This window comes from Equus przewalskii, chromosome 15 (genome assembly GCF_037783145.1).
Source record: "Equus przewalskii isolate Varuska chromosome 15, EquPr2, whole genome shotgun sequence".
Lineage (NCBI taxonomy): Eukaryota > Metazoa > Chordata > Mammalia > Perissodactyla > Equidae > Equus > Equus przewalskii.
In genome coordinates this window covers 29,167,963-29,181,468 of record NC_091845.1, presented here as the reverse complement: position 1 = coordinate 29,181,468, position 13,506 = coordinate 29,167,963, and the positions used below count along the sequence as shown (strand labels likewise).

At 39.0% G+C, this 13,506-nt stretch overlaps 1 protein-coding gene across 2 annotated transcripts in view; it reads right to left on the bottom strand.

Annotated features, from left to right (window-relative positions):
- The window catches only part of FHIT (fragile histidine triad diadenosine triphosphatase), a 1,361,197-nt gene that overhangs the window by 1,321,822 nt on the left and 25,869 nt on the right, over positions 1–13,506 (bottom strand). The window contains exons 1-2 of one of the 2 annotated variants that reach the window (XM_070576975.1): positions 11,900–12,059; positions 6,345–6,393 (exon numbers count right to left, since the gene is read on the bottom strand). The gene's annotated coding sequence lies outside the window, so the exon portion shown is untranslated. Of the gene's footprint in view, positions 1–6,344; positions 6,394–11,899; positions 12,060–13,506 lie in introns of those variants that run through there. The other variant, XM_070576974.1, reaches the window with a different exon arrangement.

Genomic DNA, 13,506 nt, shown 5'->3' with positions numbered 1-13,506 from the left:
ACTCAGCTACTAAGAGCACTGCACAAGACTGTCATTTGTTTTGCTGACGGACGGGATGGTGATGATGGTGGTGGTGGTGATAATGGTGATGATCATGATAGTGATGATGGTTGTTAAAAAACAACATTTAACTGAGTAAATAAAAGATCTCATTGGCTTTATTCAACAATTCCTGAATTGGGCAGCATCCCATCTAGCAGACAGAGAAGTGCCCCAAAGAGCTGTACAAAATGGAAGGCTTTTACAGGCAGAAAGGAGGTGAGACAAGGGAAGTTATTAGCAGAGTGAATTGTTTCAGTTGAGTTCACCTTCCTCTAGGGGAAGGCAGGGGTCTATTCAGCAGATTACCTCACTAGTGTTAACGAGGTAACTTCAGATTGACTGGTTAGGATGACATTCCTGGGGGAGGCTGAAACCACAACTAGGTTAAGTATTAAGTCTCAGTTTGATGATGTGGGCTTAGCACACGGGACTCCATTTTGGGCCTGTTGTTTCTTTTTTAACATGGTAATTATGGTACAGTCATTAGCAGCATAATGACGTTTCAGTCAACGACGGACAGCATATAGACAGTGGTCCCATAAGATAAGTGCCATAGCGTAGGTGTGTAGTAGCCTATACCATCTGGGTTTTTGTAAGTACACTCTACGATGTTCATACAATGATGAAATCACCTAACAATGCACTTCTTAGAATACGTCCCCATCATTAAGTGACAGATGACTATAATGATAGGATATAGAACAGAAGTTCTCAAACCCTGACAATCAATGGAATTGATGTGGATTAAGGCTGCCCCAGCTAGAGAAGCCCAAGGTGACCTGGCCTACATGCCAAACTATACGACCCAGTGGACTTTTTTTATGGTATGAATTAGGACTGCCCCAGGGAGAGAAGCCCAGGGCATCCTCACCTGCATGCCGATCTATATGGCCAGATTCGTATCTAAAGTTATATGACCGCACAATAACCAGACCCCATCTGCACTGAAATCATTTAATGACTTTTTACATCATCTTTTCTTTTCTCCAGTAAAAATAAGTCACATACCCATGCCTTATAAAATTAGCCCTAACCCTCAACTCAGGGCAGCAGCAGGAGCTCTGACCGCCCGTGGGTCCTGTCCCCACGCACCAGCTCTGCCTGCCCATGGGTCCTGTCTCTATGCCAGCGGGGGCAGCAGAAGTGGTGGCAGCAGAAGCTCTGACTGCCCATGGGTCCTGTCCCCATGCTATTCCACACTATTCTCTAAATAAAAGAGCACTACTGCCAGATCTTAAACGTCTAAGAAATCTTTCTTTTGACTCCTCGGCTCACCGACCCCGCATCAGAATCACCTGCGGAGCTTTTTAAAACAGACTCTTGGTCCCCATCTCAGATTCTGAATCTCTGAAGGTAGAACTCAGGAATTTTTTTTTTTAATGTAGCCATTAGGATAACAACTCAAGAGACAGTGTTTGTAAACAACATCTCGATTAAGAATCCAGGCTTTGCAGACAGACTAGCTGGAGCCTAACCCCAATTCTAACACATATTAGCTGTGTGACTCTGGGCAAAATACTCAGCCTTAAGCCTCAATTTCCATACCTATAAAATGAAAATATTATTACTGCCTATCTCATAAGGTAGATGACTAGGAAAGTAAACAAAATTTTAAAAGCATATATCAATTCCAAGAAAGACAAAAAGTTATATGTTAAAGAAAACATTACCAACCAGACCAACATGATAATGTAAATATTACATATTGATTTAAACAAAAATTGTGATATAACTATGTTAGGAGGCTGTGGGGACCAGAAGTGGTAGGAGTGGGGAGCATCAAAGAGCTATTGCTAAAATTGATATATCAGGGAAAAAGTGTATCAGCACATTATTTAGAAATAGAGAGTAAACACCAGAAGTATCAGAGTTGAAAGTTGCCAATTCTGGGGAGGAGGTTGGAAAAGAGAGAGAAAGGTAAGAGGATGGGGTCAGTGTTGCAGTTTTTTCAACACTTCCTTTTTAGTGCTGTTTTATTTTAAAAATGTAGATATGTTGCTCTGATAAAAATAAAAAAGAATTTTAAAAAATAATTCATAATATGTATAATATTGGACTTCTCTGTTTACAGGGGTGAACACAAAAGTTTCTCAATTTACCAAAACATGCTTTTTAAAAAACTGATTGATATAATCTCTCCAACTGTACCATCAAAATGTCTAGTTCTTGAAAGCGTACAGTAAACACTTCCTATGCTCCTGGCATGCTGTAAGTCCTTAAAAGACATCTGTTGAATTGAGGCCGGCAGAAAGAAATATAATGACAGAAGTTCCTTTGCGCAATCAAGGTCGCAGCAGGAAAGAGCACCTTCATCTGGGGTAATTGAGGTGAATTTAATGAAGCGTGTGAGCAAGGTTAAGGGGAACCAAGAAGGGAGAGTCCAGTACCCCGGAGCTGGCAAAAATAAAACTCCAGACTTAAAAGGGCAAAGGGAAGGAGCAGTTACCAGGGAACGGAAAGAGCTGTTGCTGCAGAAAAGAGGCCCCCTCCAGGAAGCGTGGCCTTCCTTAGAGGTATACAGCCACTGCCAACCCAATGTGCTGTTAGGAAGGTAGAGAATAATATTCCAACCTCGCATTCTCAGATTTTTTTCCAGTGCCTTCCATGTGGCTAATCCAATGGAAAGCCAGAGAGCAAGGGAGCCCAGGGAATGCTGACAATAGAGGTTAGCCTGCTGGAGCACAGAGCCTGTCAAGAGAAGCAAGGAGCTGGAGGCACAAATAGAAAATATCCAGCACAAGCACTATGCAGAGTTTTGTTTTTATTTTTGTTTTCTAATTTATCTCCCTTTCCTACTCAGCCTCATAAAACAGCTCTTGATTTTCCAATCTTTTTAATAAATATATATGGCATAATAATAATAATACATTGATGTTATGCAGCACTTTGCAATTTGCTAAGCACTTTCATGTACATTATCTTTATATCATCCTCAAACAGCCCTGTGCAGTAGATAGGGCAAGGGTTATCCTGATTTTACAGGTGAGGAAGCTGAGATCATAGGAAAAGTTAGGTATCTTGTGCCAAATCAGAAACCTAGCAAGTGGCAGATCCCAAACCAGGAGGCATGTTTCCCAACACTTCAGCTATGGCTCTTTCCACCATACCACACTGTCATGCCAGTTATTCACAGTAGGAGTGCAAAATCGATGTCCCTGTGAAAAAATCATTAAGCAGCTTTGTTCTAGGCACTGCACAGAACACAGAAGTAGTCAACAAACAAGACACAAGGAGAAAGAGAGCAAACTGCCCATTCCACTCTCAGAAAACCACAAGCAATGCCAGAGACCAAAGTAATTGAGTTTTCAATCACATTTTACACATCATTGAAAAGAAGGTGTTCAGTAGGGCAAGAGAAGCATTCAAAAGAGAAATAAAAATTCAAGGGAAAGTAGAAAAATATTTAAAGAGTTTTGTTTGGAGATGCCAGGGTAAGCAGAAGGAAATCACAGTCCCCTCACAATCCCCATGCCACAAAGAGACCAGGCCCCAGAAATTGGAGAGGTGAAATCCCTGCTTTTCTTCTAATTTCCACCACACTCCCACATACACACACATCCTTTGAGAGCTTAGAGAAGCAGCCAAGAGTGACCTCTTTTTACCAAAAACAGAATGGTGAGGAGGCCAGCAAAATAGCCCATTTTGAAATACTAATTGAGAACTCTGCACCTTTTGTAATCTACTGCAAAACGTTCACTACTTATAGATGATGGAAGAAAGTAACGAATGCTATTTTAATTGAAAACCTCCAAACATACCCCATTTATTCCAAATCTACCTCCCTAATGTGCAAACTTCTCTGTCACTTAGGGTTCCGTGGTTGCAAGCAACAGAAACCAATTGGCTAATTTAAGACAGATTATTGGAAGGAAATTGGAGGCTCAGTGAATCCATGGCAGACTGGAAAACAAGGTTTGGAGACCATCAGTGGCCAAGACAGGCATGGAGGTTAGGAAATGGGAGGCGCTACAGTGGTCTCATAGCAGGTATTGGCAAAGCAGAATGCCCACTGGGAGAAAGGAGAATCTCTTAGCTCAAGATTCAAATTGCAAAGAAAGAGCATCCACTTAACCAAGCTTGTGGTCATGTACCCATCCCTTGGCTGAGTGTAGGTCCCTGAGTAGGGCCCCTGGTCACAGTTCCACTAGTCTAAGTACCTCAAAAGGAAATAAAAGTGCTGTTATGAAGGGAAAACAAATATAAGAAAGATACAGGAAAAAAGATACAGGAAAAAAAAGGGGAAAGTGGAGAAGTTCCTCTCTAGTCACCAAGGCTTTCTTCAAAAATTCCTTAAGAATCTAACCAGCTATCAGTAAATTACTAATTTCTTAAAACTGTACTAATTAGTAATGGACTACACACAGCCAAAGAAAGAGTTTTCCCCGATGCCTACAAAACTTCAACCTAACAACTTTTTACTTCCAGAAGCCTCATTTCTCATATTACCTGAAAGTTATCTTTTCATTTGATTTCTAAAGACAAAGCAGAATTTGCCCTTCTTTAGTAAAAACATGCTCATTTTGGAAACATTATCCTGAAGCTTCCAAAAAGGACAGACTTCTCAAAATATCTAATGAATTAATTCATAAGGATGCTAATGTTGATGATGATAATGATCATAATATTAACAAGAGCAGCAGCTGCTGACTCTACTGCGTACTTACCACGGGCCAGGACCCTGTTCAAAGCCCTCGATGCATAATAATTCATTTAACCTCCACAACAACTTTATGAGGAAAATAATATTATCATTCCCATATCACATTTTAGGAAACTGAGACACAGAGGGGTGAATAACTTGTCCACGGCCCAACAGCTAATAAAAGCCAAACCAGTACTAAATCCATGTCTGACTCCAGAATACCAATTCAACAGAAGATTTTCCTTGAGAGTGGAGGGAATGGACTGTACCAGTGTGAAAACACTCTCCAAGAGGAATGTGAGCAGCAAAGCTCTACCTAAAGATGGTAAGCTTCCGGAGACTGCTACATCACACTTCCTCCAATCACTTATGAGAATTTATTTCTAAAAGCTATCAAGTACTGCTTTATTTCAAGATGTGGTTCAATGGTCCACAGACATGTAAGTTATATGGCTGAAAATAAGAATTATCTACTGCTTAAGACAGTTTTCTCTTCATTAGAGGCCAATCATTACAGCAAAATTCCAAGCCAAACCTGCTTTCACACACCAGAATTTAGTCATCCCAAAATAAATCGTCACAATGGTATTTTTATGACTCACGTTTTGATTATTCAAAAGGGGTTTTCTCCAATTTCCCTAGAAAATTCTTTTTCACCCTCAAAATAAACATTAAAAATTCAGCCCCAGAAGTAGATTTGTCACAAAGTTAGGAAAAACTTAAAATATAAGGTAAATCAAAATGGCTTTTCAACTTTAACTAAAGTGGTCACGGTCATGATTGCTGTAATAAAAACGACAGAAAAAAACCTAAAATTGTCAAAAACATAATTGATGATGAAAACAAATGTAAAATTATGGCATATTTCACCCTGGCCACCAAAGACTCTTGATGAAACTGCAGCCCTATAATTCCCCAGAATGAATTCTTTAAATTAAAATACTTCATGCAGAACAGAAATTAAACAATGAATCAAAGAACAATGCTGTACAGTGGTATGCTTATAAATATACCTAGCAAAGAGGAAACAATTACATTTTTTCATGTAAAAACCAACTCAATTGTAATGTTCCACAGGAGGCAGAGTAGGTACTTTTCCCATTGCTTTGAACTTGGAAGTTCATTTCCTGTAACTCACTTAGGGTCCACAGTGACTAGGTGGAATGAAATTAGCTATACCAAACTAGCTGCCTTTCTCCTTTCTACAAAACTAGCTTCTCCACACAACTGCACAACTGACTTTCATGATAAATTTCATGCAGCCCAATTGAAATGCCACTCTGCATTTTATTTTAAATGCTTTATTTGACCAGCTGGTTTTATTTAACTATTGACCAGAAGTGGTATGAGTGCATTCTTTTTCCATCTAGCATTAATCTTAGTAAACTTAGCTCCATTGGAATGTCTTAACTGCTGAGAAGAAAGCAAAAGTCAGCAAGCGTACAATTGCATTTGGCTACCCTCAGCACATCATTTTATTTCCTCTTGCTTTCTGCTAACTATTGCTCAGCAGTTTTGCCTATGAGGGAGGACAAGCAGGTGGTTAAGGAAGTTGTCCTGTCAGCTATATCTTTAATCCAAGTGTTTAAATCTCTGAATAAAAGAAAAATCAATGTTGTAAAGGCAATGTTTGTCAAGGCCACGTAATAAATACACTTACCTTTACAGATTGTTCTCAATGGATTTCCCTTCTTTGCTGAGCTTCAAAACTACAAAGAGATAAAAACGAAAGCCCTGAGTTATCTGCGAGTAAAACACCAAACATTTTCTCTCAATGTCTCTAAGTAGCATTTCCATATACTATAGTATGTGGGGCTAGCCAAACCATTAAACCATTGATAAAACTTGTGCCTCGTATCTTCCGCACCAGAGGCCAATAAAAGACATAGCCATAAATTGAAAACGGCATACACATCTACCTTGAACTGAATCATGCAAACCTGGCCAGATCTACAGTCAAATCTTTTGGGGTGGGAACTCCTCAACAGAATTGGAACTGCTTAAAAGTATGGAGATGAAAATCAAATTAAGCATTATGTAGCATACTCGATCTGACCGAGCATTTTATTTTCTTATTTCTTCTAATGTCATCTTTCTTGCACACTCTATTTCCACTTCCATGAAAAAGCTTTACTTCAGGGAGCCTATTCCATTTATATGAGGTGCATGGTCCTCCCAATCCAGACTTCACCACTTGCCCCCATGAGTATACATATGCAAGCTTACAGGCACAGCCTGCCTTTCTCTAAGTAGAGTGCAGCCTTCTCTCAGTCACAGAGAAAGTCACAGAACAGAGGAAGCCTCACTCCTTCAATCAAATATTGACACGTTAAATTAAGCTCCCTATGACCAAAACATACTATGCACTGACATGCACAAGTCAATATGATAGGCGATCTGGTAAATTATAGTTGTTAAGGAATAGTAATAACTTAAGGTTTCCAGGGGCTGACTCTATAGCAGTCCAGCATTACTCACATGGTGACTCCATAGTCAAAAATAATTGGAATATGACTCTTTCTCATTCTTGGCTAGGTCCTAAGATCTCCTAAAGGTACAGTAGTTGGGAGCCCACTACTCCATGGTTTTCCCATGGTTCCTTTTTTTCCTTCCATATCCTAAGTAATTGCTTTAGCCCTTACTGGGCTATTTCCCTTCACATCCCCCTATCCCACCAAAGAATTCATTACCACTGATGCCTGGCCACCAAAGAGCAAGGTCAGACCTCCGGGCTGTGATGTAAACCTTGAAATATTAATGTAGGCCCATCCATGGGGTAGCATCAAAAATTTCCCCTTCCCTCGTGTTATGTGAATTGCAGTGGGGGTGGGGGAAGCATAATTTGAGGAAGACTAGATAAAATAGGATAATATTGAGTTTTGTAAAATCTGAGAGATTTATGGTCTGACAACATAAAGATTGAGCTATATCCCTTTCCACTTGGAACACACAAAAATGCTAAATAAAATATAGTGATAATTTAAAATATATATATACACATATATCTCCAAATAGCCAAGCTCAGAAGAAAAGAAGACCAATATGAAAAGATAATGAACATAAATTTTCTATAATGAAAGACATGAATCTTCTTGAAAAAGCACACCAAGACCTCAAGAAGATAAATAAAAGCAAATCCACACATAGATGCATCAGAAAGAAATCAAGGAACACCAGAGACAGAAAGAAAGTCTTAAAGTCAACCAGAGAGAAAAAAACAGACTCCTTGCAAAACAAGCTGTCATCAGCAAAAATCAAAGCAAGACAGTAATGGAATAACATGTTCAAAGTGCTGAGGGGAAAAAAAGTCAACAAAAATTCTATACTCATGCTAAACCTATCAGTCAAGAATGACAGAAAAATAAGGACATTTTTCAGGGAAAAAAACAAACCAGAATGTTTACTGCTCACAATAGTTCACTTTTGCTGAAAGAAATACTAAAACGTATACTTGAATAAGAAGAAATTGATTGTAGAAGGAAGGAATGAGGAACAAAAAGCAATGGTGAAAAAAGAAATTAGCAAGCATGATGATGGTAAATCTAGCAAATTTAATAATACATAATGAGTATTGAATAATAATTACTAAACCCTGGTTATAAACAACCCACAGTAACAATAATGACCAATTGTTAGGGTTTGCAAATAAGGTGAAATGGGTGGTTGACCACAAGCATATGGAATAAAGGAGGGGGAATGAATTCTTTAGGAGGAAGAAAGATACTAAGTTGTTAAAGGAATGCATTAAAGCTACTGATTAACTTGTTAAGGATAACCAGCATTTCTTTATGTATATAACCAAAGAGACCTTTGCATATATGCTCACAGAGATGTATGTAAGAATGTTTAGAGCAGAACTGCCAGAATAGCAATACTGAAAACAACCCAAATATCTATCAACAGTACAATGAATAAATACATTATTATAGATTCTTACAATGGAATATTATATAGCTTTGAAAAATCGATGAAACTGTTACACACATTGACATGGATACCTCTCAAAAATATGAGGTAAAACAAAAGAGGCAAGCCACAGAAGACTATATATAATATTATTTCCTATATACAACATTCAAAAAGGCAAAAAGAAATACTATCTTGTTTTGGAATGTAAGTGGCAAAAAACTATAGAGAAAAGCAAGGGAATGATTTACACAGAATTCAATCTACATTTATCTTGAAGGCAAGAGAGGAGCTGTAACAGGGGAGAAGCTTTGGGGGCATTCTGGAACATGTAACACTCTATTTCTTGGCCTGGGGAGAGGTATCTGGATGTTTGGTTCATTATTTTCTTTAAACTGTAGAGATATACTTTCAAAAATTATTTTGTATGTATGCTGTGTTTCACAATTTTAAAACATATAAGAGTAATCACCAAAAGAAGAAAAATGTCCAAACCAATGGAGGGAACAATATGGAGAAAAGAAAATTCAATCAATTCTCTACGGAAGACTGGAATGAAACAGAGGCAAAGGAAAGCACAGTGAATAAAAACACGAAAGAAAATATTTAAAATAAGTTCAAATATGTCAGGGATCAGAGTAAATGGATTTTTTTTTAAACCTTGCTATGTGATGTTTATAAGAAACACATCTAAAACATAAAGAGAGTTTGAAACGAAAAGTATAGAAAACTATCCATGAAAAAACAGGAACCAAAAAGAAAGCTGGTGGAAATAGCATTAGGCAAAACAGAAGTAAGCTATTTGTATTGGTTATCTATTGCTACATAACAAATTATCCAAGAATTAATGACTTAAAAATAACAATTTATTATCTCTCATGGTTTCTACAGATCAGGAATTCTAACAGGGTACAGTAAGCCGGCTTTTCTGTATGCTGCAATGCCTGAGGCCTCAGCAGGAAGACTTGGAGATCGGGGGCTGGAATCATCTGATGGCTCATTTCCTCACACGTCTGCCAGTTGTTGCTGAGGGTTAGCTGAGACCTTAGCTGGAGCTAGCAGCTAGAATACCTACATGTGCCCTCTCCATGTGGCTCAAGTCTCCTCACAGTAGGGTGGCTGGGCTTCAAAGCCAAGAGTTCCCAAAGAGAGAGCCAGGCAGAAGCTATATTCCTTCTGACCTAGGCTTGGAAGCCATATTAATACCACTCACACAGCACTCCACTGGTCAGGGCAGTCACAAACCCTCACCCAGATTCAAGGCGAGAGGACAACCTCTCCATCTCTCAGTGGGAAGAGTGTCAATCACACTGAAAGAAGAGCACATGGAACTGGATAAATGTGTTGGTGCAACCACCTTTGGAAAACAATGCCACAGCATTCTTCACAAGTACACATGGATCAGAAGCAAAAATTGACCATATATTAGGCCTCAAAGGTAGTCTCAAAAAATATATAGAACAGATATCAACCAAACAATTCTCTGATCACAACTCATTAAAGTTAGATACTGACTATGAAATGAGATTTTAAAAATATGTTTGAAACTAACAATCTTTACAACAATTTCCCTTTCTGAGGTAGGGCTGGACAGGCCATTGAATAAATCTCACTGCATTAGGATCCACATCTGGAGGCAAGGATCACTAGTTTGGTTGTGGATATCTTGCATTTGAGGTGCCTTGGCAACATCTAAAAGAAAATGTCCAGGTAAGGAGTTGGATATATGTGTCTGTAGCTCAGAGAGGAGGTCTTGGAGTGGTGAGTTATCTCTAAGAAGGAAGTAACTGCAGTTGTGAGTACGATGTGACTGTCCAGGGAGGTGTAGGAAGAGAAGAGGGCCTAGGACTGATCCTTGAGGAAGCTCAACATTTAACCGGTGTGTTGAGAAAGAGGCATCATGTAGGAGAAAGAAGAGCTGTCAGGGAAGTAAAATAAAAACTTTAAGTGTCACAGAAAGGACAAGTGATATAAGTACTGAAAATGCCCTCTATGATGTCATTGAGGAACTCAAAGAGAACTGTTTTGTGAACTGACGGAGACAGAATTCTGTTTGGAGTTGGTTAAGAGATAAGTGGAAATCATTAAAATGAAGACAGTGAGTATGGACAATCCCAGACACATTTGGGTGTGAAGGGGAGGAAAGACAGTAGCAACTGGAGGAGGACAAAGGACTGAAAGAGGGGGTTTTGCATAGTTCTTAAACAGAAAAACACCTGAGCAGGTGTCAAGATGATGAGAAGATCCAGTTGAGAGCCTGAATGCAAAAGAGTGAGAAAGAGTAATCAGTCCTGAGGGGTCCCAGAAAGTCAAAAGGGACAGATGGTGGGACTGGTATTCAAACAGAGCTTTGGTCTCACCTTAATCATACAACGTCTTGTGACAGGCACTCATGCTATTGTTTTAAATTACCACTTTCTCCTCTGTGTATGTTTTATCACCTTAAGTATTAGTGTCTAAACTCTTTCAAATTTATGGCTTTTATTGTTCAAACCAACCCCACCCTGCCTGAGCACTGTGAGCCCCAGATTCTATTACCAGCACCAAATAGTCATTCAGGAAATACTTGTTGAATAAACAAGTACAAGCGGATTCTTCAGCTTTTGTATACATCTCCAGTACAGAAACATTTCCTGAACATTTGTGCATGTGTGTGAGCTAGATGTCCAAAGTGGGAGCATGTCAGGATCAGAAAACTCTTGTTCCAGGGTGCTTTGGGTACCTATCTCCGGACAAAAGTCAGAAATAATCACTCCAATTAGCCCTCTCTTTCCCATGTTTGCTTTGACCGGAAAATCTAAGGACCTAAACTTCTACAATTCAAGTGCAGCTGCAATTTGTTATACCACTTCCCACCTTCTCATGCCTAACTCATCTCCATTTTGTTCTAAAGCAGACGGGCTGTGCAACCTTCATACGACCCCCTCCAAGACATAAATTACATTTAAATGAATCCAAATAGGTTTGGGCTTCAGCCTCTCTCGAAAGACATAAAGGATAGCCTCCCAGAAAATCTTTACCAAGCCCAAACCCTTCACTCCATTATCCAGCCCTCAGTTCCCTTAAAAATCAGTCTGAATTTAAATATAGAAACCTTCCTCGAATATAGAAACCTCCTTTGATTACAATTCATCTTCTCCCAATTGAAACCTACCTCTGGGAACCACGCAACCACACCTTACTTAAGGCCACATTACCCAGAACTGAGCGATTGCCTCATATGTTGCCTTCTGCAGCCCTCACCTGACCAGACTGCCACATTAAGGGATTGGTTATTGACCTTTAAGTCTTTAACAATTATCTACATACCTAGGAAAGAAGTCTGTTCACTCAGGAATGAAGACAAGACACCAGAATGAAGACACTGAATAAATTCAGCCCTCGTTTTCATTCTTGTGCTGGGTTCAGCGAACTGTTACTGCAGACAAATTATTGCAACATTCTTTCAAATGATAGCCAATTTTCAACTAAGAGAAGATTCTTAAACCTTTTTTCTACATATCGGTGAAAACCAGGCAGTTGGAAAATATAGCACTGGTTAAACTACCTGATGACAAATGAATATTTTAAATGCGTGGAATTATTTGAGAATCTGCATACTGACTTAAACCCTCACAAGAAACGGCAGCAAAGACCCCAAAAACTTGACACTTCTCAGGTATATTCCTAGAAGTTTTATTTCAATTTATATGTTTGTATTTCTTAGAGATTATTTTCAGAATCTGTGAAACTTCAATATTTTTAGAGTTGAGGGGGTGATCAAAATATTTTTTAGTTTTGTTATTCACCTAGATAACTAATTGATATTGTCAAAATGGATGTGAAAGTCTTTCCAGTAAACCATAAGTTTGACAAAGATACAGACCACATCTGTCTTGTTCAATATTGAATCTATATTCTCTAGGACACTGTCTGGCACAGAACATACACTCAATAAAATTTGCTTAATAAAGGAATAAGTTTGCATTACTATTAAAACTAAAGAGTGGTTGAGAATTCTTAAGCTAGGGTTAGTTTTTTTACTTTTGTTCTTGCTTTTTTTTCCTTTTCTCAATTTGTACTCTAGGCTTTCATAAGACGAAAAGATCTCTTTCTATGGGAGCCTATATTTCTGTGGCTAAGACACACATACACACACACACACAAGACACAACACCACACACCGTCACCACACCTGTTCAATGCTGTCCAATATTTGCCAGGCATTGGAAACGTAAATTTGCCAAGAAGCACGAGCTCTGGAAAATCATTACGTGACATCTGAGGAGCAGAATACCAATCAGCCAGTAATTAGCATCTTAAAATTCAGAGAGTTAGAGACAAATCAAATTCCATAAAATCTCAGGGAGCATGACCCTGGCTGGGTTGGCACCCCGGCTATGAGGAGTCAGTTGCTTTGTCTGACCACCCAGACAGGACGTGAACATACCATGGTGAGTCTAATCCCAAAGGAGACACTTTGACAATGTGACATTTGCACAGGGATGCCCTAATGTGGCCCCAGTGTGTTTTCTCAGAATGGGATGACATTTCAATTCAAACAGCTCCGCTCCCAATAGCACAAACCATCCCCAAACTCTAATAACCCAAATTTGAGAAAAAGCGGGTCATCTCTGAGAGAAACTGAGGTTGTATGGATGCGATATTAAAATAATCCATTTTTAAGGAAGGTCAGATTAGATATTCAGTGTTTAATCTCATTCATCATCATTCCATCATTCCATAGACCTCAGATAGGCTTAGTCTAAAAAACAGTCCTCGTTTGAGCAAAACCCTGTTCTTGGAGCATCCACACTGGATACTTTTCAATGAATATTGAAACCAGTTACAAAACTGTGCTACCAAGAGGTGTGGCAAGTGATTATCAGTGCAGTGTGTCCTCACTAAACCCCTGCTGCCTAGAACTGCTGTCCACA